The following is a 17,925-nucleotide window of genomic DNA, read 5'->3' as shown; positions in this document are numbered from 1 at the left end:
AAAGGGGTAAGGGGTTATATTGGAGAGTTGAGGATATCTCAATTCTGCTATGATTACTAACATCCAGTCAAAACCCAGAAAAGTCACCACATGACTTAAGCATGCCCAATCATGCTGAGGTGTGGTGCAGCCAATCCTGGGAGAGCTGGAGAAGAAAGGAGGAGGGGATCTGAAGTACACAGAATGTACACAGAATGTCTCTCTCAGGCTCGTGCATTAGATATGTAAATCATCTGTCACTCACAGCAAAAAGCCTCTTTTTCCCTTCTGCATTATGAACACAGGAGATCAGCTACTCAGCACAGGCACCATTCAGAGAATTCTTTGCACCTTCTGAATGAATACAAAGCTTCTCAGATTGGCTGAGGTGAACAGTATGACATCATTGCCCTTTGCATTCTTTCAGGATGGTGTCCAAGCCGAGTGGCCGACCTCCAGTGTTCAGAATGCATCAGGATGTGTCTTGGAAGCAAGTTGAGATCAATGGAATAGAGGTGTCATCTAGGGGGACATCAGGAACATCAGCCAGGTATGGTATATTCCAGGGTGGGATCAGGATGCAGTGCTCTGCGCCCTGATCCCACTCTGTTTTGAAGACTATTATGCCCCGTACACAAGAGGAGACATGTCCGATGAAAACGGTCCGCGGACGTTCTCAAACACGGAAGTGCAATGCTTCCACGCATGCGTCGAATCAATTAGACGCATGCGCGGGATTTCGGGACGCTGGTTACACGTCATAACCAGCGGACATGTCCGATTAGGTATACTAACCATCGGACATGTCCGACGGACATGTTTCCAGCGGACAAGTTTCTTAGCTTGCTAAGAAACTTTTGTCCGCTGGAAACCTGTCCGCTAGGCCGTACACACGGTCGGACATGTCCGCGGAAACTGGTCTGGTGTCCTATTTGGGGCCATGGATAGGGAAGGCGGTGAAGGTGTTAGGGAGACCGGCGCCCGTGCGCCCACAATGCATGGGCCGCCACTGGTATATTCATAGTTACATTGGTTCAAGCTGTAACTATGTATTGCATACCAATGCTTGGAATTATTCTTTAGCGTAACATGCTTTAACACATCACAATGAGAATAAGTCACAACACTGAAAAGTGCCCTTTTCTGGTTTTACAAATTTGGGAGGTAGACATTACTGTATATTGTAAACTATGGATGCAAATTTCACATAATTGCTTTTCCTACTATATTACTTTCAAACTTAAAAGACAAATGAAATCCTTCTAAATCCATAAAGGATGCTAGTGAAATCCCATGTAGTGTTTTGATTACCGTTAAAAAATCAAGATGTCTTCCTTACACATATATAGTTATGGATGAAGTCCCGGGCATTAGCATATGTTATGTTTTCTATTAAACATTTCCCTGTGGTTCACTTTGATGGTGTCCTTTGCTGTGGATGTTCTGGCTTTTATTATGTATAAATAGATAGCTTAAGCTATCATCGTGTGAGGTGTGGTCTGATTTTTCTTTTCAGTTTCACAATTTATATCACTTAGTGGTAATGATAGACAGTGGGGCTAGTTTGTGAAAACAGGTTAAAATAAATGTGCATCTGTCGTCAATAGTAATTAAATACTCATTTTTAAAAATAGCGTTTGATGTATTGAAGATTTGTAATGGAAGCGGGGCAAAGGGCAGCTTTCTTACTGGTGTTTAGCCACGATGCAAATTCCAGCAGCAGGAATCTACGGTTTGCTGCCACTGAGATTGACAGCTGTGTGCAGATAGCTGTGGCCACCAAGCCCGCGGTGCCAACAGCCTGTCATTGCAGTGTACGGAAATGGCGGCTGCGGCTGGCTGCGCGCAGCTGTCAATCCCAGCTGCAGGGATTAGGCCTCCCTCACATGGCTGACTATATCCAGGCTCAGACACCCATCCCTAACCGCAGGTAATCTCTTGGTGTGTGTCTACATACGAACAGCCGCTGTCAGCCTGTCAATGCTTTGTTTCATATCCAGGGTATAACAGCCATGTAATAAAGGCCTTAATACCTGACATGACTTCTAATCTTTCACCACTCTATATCCTAAAACAGGGGTCTCCATACTTTCCAAACAATGAGCCAGTTTACTGTCCTTAATGCTTTAGGGAGGCCAGACTAGGGCCAGCGGGAGTAGAAAATGTCCTGGTGTCCATTGGGATTAAACAATGCCCTATCTTTGGTGTCAGCGGGAGGACTAGTGCCTCATCATTGATGTCAGTGTAAGTAATACTGCCCCAACATTGGTGTCAATGGAAAGAATTTTGCCTCATTGTTGGTGTCAATGGAAGTAATTGCGCCTCATCGATGGTGTCAATGGAAATAATTTTGCCCCATTGTTGGTGTCAATGGAAGGAATTGTGCCCCATTTGATGGTGTCAATGGAAGGAATTGTGCCCTATTGTTGGTGTCAATGGAAGGAATTGTGCCCCATTTGATGGTGTCAATGGGAGGAATTGTGCCCTATTGTTGGTGTCAGTGTGAGAAATTGTGCCCTATTGTTTGTATCAGTGGGAGGAATTGTGCACTTTTGATGGTGTTAGTGGAAGGAATTGTGCCCCATCAATGGTGTCAATGGAAGGAATTGTGCCTTTTTGATGGTGTCAATGAGAGGAATTGTGTCCTATTGTTGGTGTCAGTGGAAGGAATTGAGCCCTATTGTTGGTGTCAGTGGGAGGAATTGAGCCCTATTGTTGGTTTCAGTGTGAGGAATTGTGCCCTATTGTTGGTGTCGGTGGGAGGAATTGTGCCCTATTGTTGGTGTCAGTGTGAGAAATTGTGCCCTATTGTTTGTATCAGTGGGAGGAATTGTGCCCTTTTGATGGTGTTAGTGGAAGGAATTGTGCCCCATCAATGGTGTCAATGGAAGGAATTGTGCCTTTTTGATGGTGTCAATAAAAGGAATTGTGTCCTATTGTTGGTGTCAGTGGAAGGAATTGAGCCCTATTGTTGGTGTCGGTGGGAGGAATTGTGCCCTATTGTTGGTGTCAGTGGGAGGAATTGAGCCCTATTGTTGGTGTCAGTGGGAGGAATTGTGCCCTAGTGTTGGTGTCAGTGGGAGGAATTGTGTCCTATTGTTGGTGTCAGTGGGAGGAATTGTGCCCTATTGTTGGTGTCAGTGGGAGGAATTGTGCCCTATTGTTGGTGTCAGTGGGAGGAATTGTGTCCTATTGTTGGTGTCAGTTGGAGGAATTGTGCCCTTTTGATGGTGTCAGTGGGAGGAATTGTGCCCTATTGTTGGTGTCAGTTGGAGGAATTGTGCCCTATTGTTGTTGGTGGGAGGAATTGTGCCCTAGTGTTGGTGTCAGTGGTAGGAATTGTGCCCTGTTGTTGGTGTCAGTGGGAGAAATTGTGCCCTTTGGATGGTGTCAGTGGGAGGAATTGTGCCCTATTGTTGCTGTCAGTGGGAGGAACTGTGCCCTATTGTTGGTGTCAGTGGGAGGAATTGTGCCCTATTGTTGGTGTCAGTGGAAGGAATTGTGCCCTAGTGTTGGTGTCAGTGGGAGGAATTGTGCCTTTTTGATGGTGTCAATAAAAGGAATTGTGTCCTATTGTTGGTGTCAGTGGAAGGAATTGAGCCCTATTGTTGGTGTTGGTGGGAGGAATTGTGCCCTATTGTTGGTGTCAGTGGGAGGAATTGAGCCCTATTGTTGGTGTCAGTGGGAGGAATTGTGCCCTAGTGTTGGTGTCAGTGGGAGGAATTGAGCCCTATTGTTGGTGTCAGTGGGAGGAATTGAGCCCTATTGTTGGTGTCAGTGGAAGGAATTGAGCCCTATTGTTGGTGTCGGTGGGAGGAATTGTGCCCTATTGTTGGTGTCAGTGGGAGGAATTGAGCCCTATTGTTGGTGTCAGTGGGAGGAATTGTGCCCTAGTGTTGGTGTCAGTGGGAGGAATTGTGTCCTATTGTTGGTGTCAGTGGGAGGAATTGTGCCCTATTGTTGGTGTCAGTGGGAGGAATTGTGCCCTATTGTTGGTGTCAGTGGGAGGAATTGTGTCCTATTGTTGGTGTCAGTTGGAGGAATTGTGCCCTTTTGATGGTGTCAGTGGGAGGAATTGTGCCCTATTGTTGGTGTCAGTTGGAGGAATTGTGCCCTATTGTTGTTGGTGGGAGGAATTGTGCCCTAGTGTTGGTGTCAGTGGTAGGAATTGTGCCCTGTTGTTGGTGTCAGTGGGAGAAATTGTGCCCTTTGGATGGTGTCAGTGGGAGGAATTGTGCCCTATTGTTGCTGTCAGTGGGAGGAACTGTGCCCTATTGTTGGTGTCAGTGGGAGGAATTGTGCCCTATTGTTGGTGTCAGTGGAAGGAATTGTGCCCTAGTGTTGGTGTCAGTGGGAGGAATTGTGCCTTTTTGATGGTGTCAATAAAAGGAATTGTGTCCTATTATTGGTGTCAGTGGAAGGAATTGAGCCCTATTGTTGGTGTTGGTGGGAGGAATTGTGCCCTATTGTTGGTGTCAGTGGAATGAATTGAGCCCTATTGTTGGTGTTGGTGGGAGGAATTGTGCCCTATTGTTATTGGTCGGAGGAATTGTGCCCTATTGTTGGTGTCAGTTGGAGGAATTGTGCCCTATTGTTGGTGTCAGTGGGAAGAATTGTGCCCTATTGTTGGTGTTAGTGGGAGGAATTGTGCCCTATTGTTGGTGTCAGTTGGAGGAATTGTGCCCTATTGTTGGTGTCAGTGGGAGGAATTGTGCCCTATTGTTGGTGTTAGTGGGAGGAATTGTGCCCTATTGTTGGTGTCAGTTGGAGGAATTGTGCCCTATTGTTGGTGTCAGTGGGAGGAATTGCACCCTATTGTTGGTGTCAGTGGAAGGAATTGACCGTGATGCTCTGCTTCAAGGTAAAAGTAAAATCCCCTGTCACATTCGATGGGTGGTAGTGCTGCCAAATTGCACTGCAGCCCAATTAAGGTAATAGGGCTACATCGCAACCGAGAAAGTTCAGGTTCCTTTTGCTGCCAGGCAAGGCTGTGTTGGGAAGCAGGGCTGTGTACATTTCGGGACAATACTATTCCTTTGGCAGATAAAAAAACGTTTTATTTGTGCATTTAGCTGTATGCCTGGAGTACGGTGTTAATGAAAACATAGTGCAGTCAGATCATAATTGGAACATTGACCAACTCAGCATTAAACACAACAAATTATGTGGCACTCTTCATATATCACAAAAATGTAAACCAGACCCAACTGCTAGCAACAGTGTAATGCTATATTCCCAGAGGTGTATATGAAGATCATATGAACAAATGTCCCTGGGTTATTGATGGATGCAGTCAACGTTTATCCTCTATTAAGTTCCCCATGGCTGTTGAGCTATTGCTAAACACCTGCCCTGACATGACATTAATAACATGGGGCAGAGAGCAAAACTCGGTATGGTGGGCAGATGTACATCTTTCATTTTTACAAAATCAACATATTCTGCAGTGCTTTACAGCTATTTGCGTCTTCTCTTCCTCTAAAGCTTGACCGTTTTTTAATAGTGGAATAAAAATTGAAGAACCAGCAGAAACTCATTTAAACCTGGGATTCAATTATAAATTCCAGTTCGAGTTTTGTTGGGAATCAGACTAATGCTAGTCGATACGGCACCAAGCTGCCATTGTGAGTGCGCATATGCGCATTGCAAATTAACCACTTGCCGACTGCCTAACGTACATTTATATCGGCAGAATGGCACAGACAGGCAAAGCTACATACCTGTATGTGTACGTGATGTGCACTAAATAATTATGTAAATACCGTATTTATCGGCGTATACCGCGCACTATTTTGCCCTGAAAATCAGGGCAAAATCGTGGGTGCGCGGTATACGCGATACCCGATTTCCCGCGCTGAATTTCAATACTGCGCTGGCATATACCGAGCGCAGAACACTCGTGTATCTTCGGGCAGTTTCCGCGCCTCTCGCGCTGACGTCCTGGATGTACAGAACGTCAGCGCGAGAGTAGCCGAGCCTGCCCGACGATACACGAGTGTACTGCGCTCGGTATATGTCGGCGCAGTATTCAAACTCGGCGCGGGAAACGAGCGGGCAGGACGCTAGGACGCCGCAGAAGGACACCGGACCCGACGAAGAGGACACCCGAAGCCGCAGACGGACGCCGGACCCGACGAGGCCGCCGATGGATACCGCGGAAGACACCAAAACTGTAAGTACAAAAAATCTTTTTTTCACAGGAATCCGGGTCAAGTGTAGGGGTGCGCGCTATACGCGGGAGCGCGCTATACCCCGATAAATACGGTAGTTTAAAGTCCATAATCAGGTGCACTGTCATTGAACATGTACTATGGATGTCTAAAAACAAAAGCAAGCAGAAAGCAATGTTGCCTGTATAATTCTTGTAGCATATATTTTCCACTTTACATGCCTCTTTCTGCACTGTCACTTTGTGAAGGCGGCCATCTTGGTAAAGGCAGAGCTTTGCTTCCTCATCTCAAAGCTGCCCCTATGGTGACTTGTGATATGATGACTGTTAAGTGAGTATTCAGGAAGCAGCAGGAAAGATTCAGAAAACACAGATCCAGAGGAAGAATGTAGAAGTAATAAGGAGATGCTTTTCTGTAGGTCCTCAGGTACAGATTCCTCTCCAGGAAGGAGAACAGAAAGGAGAACTGTGAGCAACACAGGAGTGACATTACTAACTCATTTCAAATCTCATGAGACTAGCATATACAGCAGTGATGGCGAACCTTGGCACCCCAGATGTTTTGTAACTACATTTCCCATGATGCTCATGGACTCTGCAGTGTAGCTGAGAATGATGGGAAATGTAGTTCCAAAACATCTGGGGTGCCAAGGTTTGCCATCACTGATATACAGCTATGTGGCTTAAAGCGGAGCTCCACCCTAAAGTGGAACTCTCGCTGATCGGAACCCTCCCCCCCTCCGGTGTCACATTTAACACCTTTCAGGGGGAGGGGGCTGCAGATACCTGTCTAAAGACAGGTATTTGCACCCACTTATGGCCACACAGTCGCGGGTAAACCTCCTGTCCCCCCCGTTGTGTTCTGGGAATCACTTGGCTCCCAGAACACAGCGGGAGCCAATCGGCAGGCGTAGCGCGACTCGCGCATGCGTCATAGGGAACCGGGCAGTGAAGCCGGAGCGCTTCACTTCCTGGTTCCCTCACCGAGGATGGAGGGGGGAGCAGCAGGGTGACGAGCGATCGCTCGTCCTCTGCTGCTGACGGCGCTGGACTCCAGGACAGGTAAGTGTGCCGATATTAAAAGTCAGCAGCTGCAGTATTTGTAGCTGCTGTCTTTTAATAAAATAAGGGGGGAACTAATGCGCAAAACAACCTAGCCAAGATTAACTAAATAAATAAAATATATATTCAAATGCAGCAGCCACCACCAATAGTGCTCACACACTGACAGTAAATGATAAAATGGGGGATGAGGTGGCGCTTGCAACAAACAATCACTAAAATAGTATTGTAATAAACTCTGCCTCCTGGTACTGATTAGCAGTGTATCACTCTTAGACCGAAATACCATCCAACAAAAATAACCATAAAGTGGAGGATATTGAGAGTGAAAAAAATATAATGAAAAATAATATGTGACCAATGTGCTAGTGACAGCACAGTAGTCAAAAGATAACAAACTTCAAACTGTGCATATAATAAATCCTTCAAGTAATAATAATCCAAACAGTGCTTCATCTATAAATAGTGCAATGTGCAACTAAGCAAATAAATAAATAAATATATATCCAATCTATAACTGTCCACAAAAATGATGCAAATAATGCAAATAAATAAGGGTGAGTAAATCCGTGGATAAAAAACAATCCAAAAAATGCAAAAAAGTGAAAAAATATTATATATATACAAATATAAAATATAAAATCCACACGAGAATCCCTGTGTAAAAAAAGTTCCAATAAGACTATAGGATAAAGATCAGTGTCCAGTGCACAAATCGTGCAAAAGTGAAAAATTCCGGTGGCTAATAAACAAAGTTCATAAAGTGCATCTGTGCTCTGGTTTAATGTGACATGCAGAGTAGTTGTGATTGCAGTCAGCCAGATCCTCCACGGTGACCAGAAAATAAGCGTGCTAGCCCCTTACCTCAAGAAGGCTAATAAATAGCCTATAGAAGTGGTTTCCCAATAGTATCTCCCACCATCAACAGATCGATCCACTCCAGTATATTTACAGGCTCAGCGCGATGACTCTCAAATAAAGCAAAGGAATGCCTCCATAGTGTAGGATTACAAACAGTATTTAATGAAAAAAATATTCACTTACAAACAGTGCTGTAAGATCAGCATAACAGCGGCGTGTGTGTAGTCCTGTGTCTCCCGCTCTGCGGCCGCAAGCGGGTGACGTCACCAACAGCCCTCCAACGTCCTCACGCGTATCGCAACTGTCAACGTTGCTTAATCATAGGATAATCCTATGATTAAGCAACGTTGACAGTTGCGATACGCGTGAGGACGTTGGAGGGCTGTTGGTGACGTCACCCGCTTGCGGCCGCAGAGCGGGAGACACAGGACTACACACACGCCGCTGTTATGCTGATCTTACAGCACTGTTTGTAAGTGAATATTTTTTTCATTAAATACTGTTTGTAATCCTACACTATGGAGGCATTCCTTTGCTTTATTTTGAGAGTCATCGCGCTGAGCCTGTAAATATACTGGAGTGGATCGATCTGTTGATGGTGGGAGATACTATTGGGAAACCACTTCTATAGGCTATTTATTAGCCTTCTTGAGGTAAGGGGCTAGCACGCTTATTTTCTGGTCACCGTGGAGGATCTGGCTGACTGCAATCACAACTACTCTGCATGTCACATTAAACCAGAGCACAGATGCACTTTATGAACTTTGTTTATTAGCCACCGGAATTTTTCACTTTTGCACGATTTGTGCACTGGACACTGATCTTTATCCTATAGTCTTATTGGAACTTTTTTTACACAGGGATTCTCGTGTGGATTTTATATTTTTATATTTGTATATATATAATATTTTTTCACTTTTTTGCATTTTTTGGATTGTTTTTTATCCACGGATTTACTCACCCTTATTTATTTGCATTATTTGCATCATTTTTGTGGACAGTTATAGATTGGATATATATTTATTTATTTATTTGCTTAGTTGCACATTGCACTATTTATAGATGAAGCACTGTTTGGATTATTATTACTTGAAGGATTTATTATATGCACAGTTTGAAGTTTGTTATCTTTTGACTACTGTGCTGTCACTAGCACATTGGTCACATATTATTTTTCATTATATTTTTTTCACTCTCAATATCCTCCACTTTATGGTTATTTTTGTTGGATGGTATTTCGGTCTAAGAGTGATACACTGCTAATCAGTACCAGGAGGCAGAGTTTATTACAATACTATTTTAGTGATTGTTTGTTGCAAGCGCCACCTCATCCCCCATTTTATCATTTGCTGTCTTTTAATATTTTTTTTCATCGGACATCCGCTTTAAGGCACAGAAAGGGTTCTGCTATTTTTTAGGAGGAATAAAAAAGATGATTTTCAGGGTACTGCTTAGGAACAATTAAAATTTTTAGACATTCCTTGGCGTTCTCGTTTGCATTCATGTCATCTTTATATGTCTAAAGAGGATTAAAGCCAAGTGGAAACTGTAGGCCCGTGGGTGTTCATTTAAAAATCTTTCCACTGAAAATTATGTTTTAGGGCTTTGGTAAATGCTGGAGGAGTGAATGGCCCATGAATTTCTTTAAAACTGACCTCCATCCTTAAAGTGGCGTTCTGATCACCCCCTCCAAAAATGAAAGTCAGCAGTTACAAATACTGTAGCTGCTGACTTTTACTATTAGGGCATTTACGCGACAGCTTTTGGCCGGGAAAACTGGCCGAGTGTATGCTCCATGGCAGGAAAACCACCGGGAATCCCGGTGGGAAAAATGAGAACATGTTCTCTTTTTTCCTGCCGTGATTCCCGGCGTTTTTTTTCCCGGCAGTTTTCCTATGGGATGGAGCATACACACGGCCGTGTCTCCCGGCCAAAGCTCTCATGGCAGTTTTCCTGCCAGGAAAACCAGCCGTGTGTAGGGGGAAAAGGATGCCGAGCCAGTTCTTGGCTTTCCCCTTGGGTTTCCCGGCAGTAAAAAGTCGGGAAACCCATACGTGTGTATAGGGCATATCACTACCTGTGATTAGAGTTGCCAATAAAAGTCCCCACTACAGTTCTCAGATCAGCATATGACCCTGATTAAGAGCACCTAAGTTGGCTGATCAGAACTCGCCCCAGCACTGCCACTCATCCCACCGTCCACCCCCCACCAAGGAGTAAGAGAAGGAAAAAAAATAGAGAATACATGGAAGGGAGAGGAAAAGAGAAGTAGTAACAAAGATAAAGAGAGAGAACGAATAAGAGAAAGAACAAGAAAAACAGCTTTTAGAGAGGGATGGGGGAAAAAAACAAGAAATCAGAATAGAGAGAGAGAGAGATAAAAGGGAAAAAAAGGAGAACAGAGTGGTACATCCTAAAATGTATCATAAGGGGTTTTAACCACTTGAGATCCGCGCTATGGTCGAAAGACGTCCACAGCGCGGCTCTCAAGTGCCGGGTGGACGTCCCTGGACGTCCTGTTGTTGTTGTTCCCTGTGCGCGCCACTGGGGGCGCGTAGCGGGGAAACAACGTGCCCGGCGCATCGTTCGGGAGCCGATGCGAGTGCCTGGCGGCCGCGATGTCCGCCAGCCATCCGCGATCGTCGGTGACACAGCAGTACGTGGAGCTCTGTGTGTAAACACAGAGCTCCACGTGCTGTCAGGGAGAGAGGAGACCGATCTGTGTCCCTTTACATAGGGACACAGCATCGGTCACTTCCCCCAGTCAGTCCCCTCCCCCCACACAGTAAGAACACACCCAGGGAATACATTTAACCCCTTCCTCACCCCCTAGTGTTAACCCCTTCACTGCCAGTCACATTTATACAGTAATTAGTGCATTTTTATAGCACTGATCGCTGTATAAATGTGAATGGTCCCAAAATTGTGTCAAAAGTGTCCGATACGTCCGCCGCAATATCGCAGCCCTGACAAAAAAATCGCAAATCGCCGCCATTACAAGTAAAAAAAAAAAAATCATAAATCTATCCCCCATTTTGTAGGCGCTATAACTTTTGCGCAAACCAGTCGCTTATTGCGATTTTTTTACAAAAATACATCGAAAAATACGTATCGGCCTTAACTGAGAAAAAAAATCGTTTTTTTTAAAAAAAATTGGGATATTTATTATAGCAACAAGTAAAAAATATATATATTTTTTTTTAAATTGTCGCTCTTTTTTTGTTTATAGCGCAAAAAATAAAAACCGCAGAGGTGATCAATCACCACCAAAATAAAGCTCTATTTGTGGGGAAAAAAGGACGTCAATTTTGTTTGGGAGCCACGTCGCACGACCGCGCAATTGTCAGTTAAAGCGACGCAGTGCCGGAAGCTGAAATTTCGCCTGGGCACGAAGGGGGTTTATGTGCCCAGTAAGCAAGTGGTTAATATTGTACGAGTGGAAGGGACTCAGGGAGGTTAGGGGTGCACAATTACTTGTCTTGCCTTGGGTGCTGACAACCCACACTACGAAAATAATTTTACTGTAATGCCGCATACACACAATCGGAAATTCGGACAAGAAAAGTCCGATGTGAGCTTTTTGTCAGAAATTCCGACCATGTGTATGCTCCATCGGACTTTTTCTGTCGGAATTCCTGCCAACAAAAGATTGAGAGCAGGTTTTCTATTTTTCCGACGGAAAAAGTTTCTATCGGAAAATCCACTCATCTGTATGCAATTCCGAAGCGTAAAAAAAAACATGCATCTTCAGAATCAAGCAGAAGAGCCAAACTGACTATTGCACTTCAATGATCTCGGCTCGTCGTACGTGTTGTACGTCACCGCTTTCTTGGCGGTCGGAATTTCCAACAAGATTTGTGTGACCGTGTGTATGCAACACAAGTTTGAGCCAAAATTCCATCAGAAAAAAATCCACGGTTTTCTTGTCGGAATTTCCGATCGTGTGTACGCGGCATTAAGGTTCCCCACCACTTGGGAAACGTTATCAAGGGGTTACGGCACAAGAAAGGTTGAGAACCACTGCTTTAGTATGAGAAATCAAGCAGAACTGAAAATATTTGCTCTCAGCGTTGTACCTTTTCTTTCTGTGCTCTAAGGCCCCATACACACCATAGAATCCATCCGCAGATAAATCCCAGCGAATGGGTTTCAGCGGATAGATCCTATGGTGTGTACACGCCAGCGGATATTTATCCGCGGATATATCTCCCCTGGGATGGATTCCAGCAGATCGGATATTCGCTGACATGCAGAACAAATCCATCTGCTGGAATCCATCCCAACGGATGGATCCGCTGGTCTGTACAGACTCACCGAATCCATCCGTCCGAAGGGATCCCCCGCATGCGTCGCAATGATTCAACGCATGCGTGGAATTCCTTATATGACAGCGTCGCGCACGTCGCCGCGTCATAATCGGTGGCGGCGGCGCGACACGTCATCGCCAGAGGATTTCGGCGCGGATTTCAATGCGATGGTGAGTACACTCCATCGCATTAAAATCTGCTGAAATCCTCGAGAGTATTTATCCGCGGAAACGGTCCGCTGGACCGTATCCGCGGATAAATACTCCCGTGTGTATGGGGCCTTAGAGCTGTACTGGAAACAAGTCTTGCCAATTCACATTTCCTTCCAGGTAACATCTCCAGGCACCCTGCATACTGAGTTATATACCGGGCATTCTATCATAAGTGTATGTTCCCAAAGCTAGCTTACAGCTAGAGATGAGCGGTGAGCATGCTTATCTAAAGGAATGCAGGGGATACTTTTTCATGTAAAACCAGAAAATTTCCTGTCTGTCTCTCTCTCCCCTTAGCACATTCCCTTTTATAGAAGCTTCAAGACCAGTCTTTCTAAACCTTATTAACAAAGAAGAACCCTTTGAAATATTTTCAGGCCTCAGGTAACCCCTGCTAATACCTAGATCTACATCTCATAGTATATTAGAATGAGAAGTAAACTGACGTACTTCTAGGGTGACCACATTTCCAAACTGCCATTCAGGGACACACCCTCTTTCTCTCACCTTCCCCCAAAAAAGATGAGGGGGCGGGGGTATATGTAGTCTCGGGATTGTAAGGGGGAACACCTACTCCGAAAAAACGGCATGAGGTTACCCCCAAGATCCATACCAAACCCTTATCCGAGCACGGATGGGGGTGGGGACGAGCGCCCCCCACCCCAAAGCACTCTTGTCCCCATGTCAATGGGGACAAGGGCCTCTTCCCAACAACCCTGGCCGGTGGTTGTGGGGGTCTGTGGGTGGGGGGCTTATCGGAATCTGGAAGACCCCTTTAACAAAGGGGATCCCCAGATCCCGACCCCCCCTGTGTTAAATGGTAATGGCGTACATTGTACCTCTACCATTTCCCCCCCAAAAAAGTGTCAAAAATAAAAAAAAAGACAATCGCCGGTTTTTGACATTTCCTTTAATGTCTTCTTTCCACACTTCTTCTTCCATCTTCTTCTTTTCTGCATTGATTCGGGTTTCTTCCTCCATCTTCTTCCTCTGCTTCTTTCTTGGGTCTTCTCGTCCGCATCTTGCACCGGCTTCTTCCTCCATCTTCTTCCTCTGCTCCTCCCTTCGGTCTTCTCGTCCGCATCTTGCACCGGCTTCTTCTTCCCCGGACGACCCGCTTGCAATTGAAGTTCCCGCTGTGTGACGCTCCCGTTCTTCTGACAGTAATTTTATAACTGAGGACGCGGCGTCATCCCGTGACCCCGCCCCCCTCAGTTGAAACTGAAAATTAAACTTTAAATGCCCATAAGCAAAACACCCTTTTGTTGACATAGCTACATAGTTAGTCTGGTTGAAAAAAAGACACAAGTCCATCTAGTTCAACCAATAGAACTAGATCTAGGGACCATGCCTGCTACTGCTGAGCAAACCATATTGCCACCAGTATGAATGTTTGGTAAAAGAGTCTAAAATTCTTTTAATTAATTTTTTTTTGTACTTTCAAGTCCTTTTAGGATGGCCATGAAGTACCTTCTTACCTCTCAAGGACCTCTTTAACCACTTGCTTACTGGGCACATATACCCCCCTCCTGCCCAGGTGAAATTTCAGCTTCCGGCACTGCTTCGCTTTAACTGACAATTGCGCGGTCGTGCGACGTGGCTCCCAAACAAAATTGACGTCCTTTTTTCCCCACAAGTAGAGCTTTCTTTTGGTGGTATTTGATCGCCTGTGCGGTTTTTATTTTTTGCGCTATAAATAAAAAAGAGCGACAATTTTGAAAAAAAATACAATATTTTTTACTTGTTGCTATAATAAATATGCCAATTTAAAAAAAAAAAAAACATTTTTTTTCTCAGTTTAGGCCGATACGTATTCTTCTACATATTTTTGGTAAAAAAAAAAAAAAAATCGCAATAAGCGCAAAAGTTATAGCGCCTACAAAATAGGGGACAGAATTATTATTTTATTTTTAATTTTTTTTACTAGAAATGGCGGCGATCTGCGATTTTTATTGGGACTGCGACATTATGGCGGACACATCGGACACTTTTGACACATTTTTGGCGCCATTCACATTTATACTGCGATCAGTGCTATAAATATGCACTAATTACTGTATAAATGTGACTGGCATTGAAGGGGTTAACACTAGGGGGTGAGGAAGGGGTTAACCACTTCCCTACCGGCCCATAGTAAAATGACGTCCACAAAGAACTTCTGCCGTTCAGAGTGGACGTCATATGACGTCCTGGGCTTTCCGGGTGGATATCTGAATGATGCCTGCAGCTAGAGGCATCATTCAGATATCCTTCTAAACTGCCGGCGATTCTGCACAACGTAAGAACGATCATAGCGGCGGTTCCGCCGCTAGATCGTTCTTACAGGCGGCGGGAGGGGACATCCCCCCCCTCCCGCCGCCATCCGGTGCTTCTCCGGGCTCTCCCGTGCCATCGGGGGCCCGGAGAACGAATCGTCCGGCGCTCGCAGGAAGCATAGAGATGACTGGTGACCAGATGGTCACCAGTCATCTCTATGACCGTCGGAGGACCCGGGCGCGATGTGATGACGTCACGCCCGGGTCCCGTAAGTAAACAAAGCCGCGATTGCGGCTGCTAAGCAACCACAAGCATGAGATCGGTGAATTTTTTTTCACCGATTTCATGCTTTCCAGCCTGGAGGAGAGATGTGGGGTCTTATTGACCCCGCATCTCTCCATAAAGAGTACCTGTCACACACATTCCTATTACAAGGGATGTTTACATTCCTTGTAATAGGAATAAAAGTGATAAAAAAAAAAAAAAAAATTAAAAAAAAAGTGTAAAAAAGAAATAAATATATAAAAAAAAAAAAGAAATAAAAATTTATTTTTTTAACGCCCCTGTCCCCGGTAGCTTGCGCGCAGAAGCGAACGCACACGCAAGTCCCGCCGACATATGTAAACGCCGTTTAAACCACATATGTGAGGTATCGCCGCGTGCGTTAGAGTGCCAGCAACAATTCTAGCACTAGATCTCCTCTGTAAATCTAAACTGGTAACCTGTAAAAAATTTCAAATCGTTGCCTATGGAGATTTTTAAGTACCGAAGTTTGGCGCCATTCCATGAGTGTGCGCAATTTTAAAGCGTGACATGTTAGGTATCTATTTACTCGGTGTAACATCATATTTCATATTTTACAAAAAAATTGGGCTAACTTTACTGTTTTTAAATTTTTTTAATTCATGAAACAATTTTTTTCCCAAAAAAAGGCGTTTGAAAAATTATTGCGCAAATACCGTGCAAGATAAAAGGTTTCAATGACCGTCGTTTTATTCCCTAGGGTGTCTGCTAAAAAAAACATATATAATGTTTGGGGGTTCTGCGTAATTTTCTAGCAAAAAAATTATGATTTGTACATGTAGGAGAGAAGTGCCAGAATAGGCCCGGTATGGAGGTGTGTATAACTGCCCGGTATGGAAGAGGTTAAATATGTTCCCTGTATAGTGTTCTAACTGTAGGTGGGGGGGGTGACTGGGGGGGGTGACCGATCTGTGTCCCTATGTACAAGGGACACAGATCGGTCTCCTCTGCAGAGACAGGATGCTGTCTCTGTGTGAGCCGGCAATGAGAGATGATCTCATATGTTTACATATGAGATCATCTCTCATTGGCCGCACAGATCGCATTGCAAACGGCCACTCTGATTGGCCGTTCGCGGCGATCTGTAATTGGCTGTGTCCAAGGGACACGGCCAACACAGAGTTTCCCCGCTGCGCGCTCTGGAGCGCGCGCGGGGAACGCCCAAAGGGGCGGACGTCAATTGACGTCTAGTTGGATTTTGAGATCCGCGCTGTAGTCGTCATTCGACTATAGCGCGGGTCTCAGGAGGTTAAGTTCCTGTTTTCAGTTTACAAGGAACCTTATAATCTGCATCCAGTTCTAGGCAATGACTTGATTACAACCATTCCCATGTGTTTCATTATTAGCGGTTTACAAACCTCCGAACTGTTAAAACTTGCCATTCTGCCATTCTGCTTTCTGTGTGGTTTGTTTTACAGCGTGACATCACTCACTGTAAAAAGAGTCAATTGTGCGGTCACGTATCCGAGTCGATTGTTTCTTCTGGTAGGTGGGGGTAGAGAATAAACTAATTGCCTTGGAGAAAGAGGAAACTCCTGCTAATAATTAAGGAGGAAAAGCCTGAAAAAAAAAAGAAAGTGACTGGCAATAATCCCCCAGTGTTTAACTTTACATCCAACTCATCAATTTAAGCCAATCATTAATTACAGTAATCCCAAGATGGTACTGGAGAATTTAAACAAACAATAAACTGCTTTTTCAAAAGCTCATGTTGGCGGCAAATCAGGATAACCCGACCGTAATAAAACAGGCTTTTAAGTGTACCTGTCACTTGTGCATTAGGAGCCAAATGGCTGTCGTAGCCAAAACGGATCTTCTGGTTAGGTATGTGTTCTGGTGGGCTGACTCTCCCACTGGCTTTGTATATAAAAGAAACCTCAATGGCAAAGTTTCCCTACTGGGGTTCCAAGACACTCTCCTGCCCCCCACCTATGGAGACTCACTTCTCCTAAATAGATGTAAAATCCAGAAGACAGACCACAGCTTTTTTTTATTGCCATCTAGAAGACGTGGAAGTGGAACATATACTACTTGCAAGTAAAAATAAGAAATCCATTAGTGGTTCAGATCACCAGGCTGTACCCAATATTTTAAAAATATATGTTTTAGATGGACTGCCACTAAAAGCTTAATGTTTTTCATAAAATGTCATATCTGCTTTAAAAATCAAATGCACTTACCTAATGTCCCACTCTCTGTCGATCTCCTTAATAAAACTTTATGTCCATTTTAAATGTACATGTTTCCATGCTAACACTGACATCACCATGCCAGACGCCCCATTTAGGGTAAAGAAATGGGTTCAGTTAACTTCCGGCCTCCCCAGCTGCATAAACTTTCCCTTCGCTCCCCCCCAATTGCTCTGTTCCGCCTCTGGGAGTAAAATGAAGAAGTCCTTTGTAAGATCGAGCTCAACCAATTTGAGACTTACTTGGTTATGACTTTCTTCCCATCGTGCAGGTGACAGCCGTAGTGCCTGGAGATTGGCACATTGCCAAAATGAAAAACAGCTCAACGCAGGTTGCCCTGAATCAAGGTTACATTTTCTTGTTAAACTGAATGTACCTTTTAGAGGTCAGTGGGTATTTAAAGTCACTAGTTCCCAGACTTATCTGAAATAGATGTATTAGGTGGCATGATCCTTTTAAGCTCAACTCCAGGCGGCAGAATAAATTATTGCAGTGGTGACCAACCACCCATCCTGAACCCACACATGCACTAAAATGGTTAAATAGTCATTTTGTCTAAGTGGATAGGAATAAGGTAAAATACCTAT

Source organism: Rana temporaria, chromosome 12 (assembly GCF_905171775.1).
Source record: "Rana temporaria chromosome 12, aRanTem1.1, whole genome shotgun sequence".
NCBI classification, from domain to species: domain Eukaryota; kingdom Metazoa; phylum Chordata; class Amphibia; order Anura; family Ranidae; genus Rana; species Rana temporaria.
The sequence above is the reverse complement of the archived record's forward strand: the minus strand, read 5'-3'. Positions refer to the sequence as shown.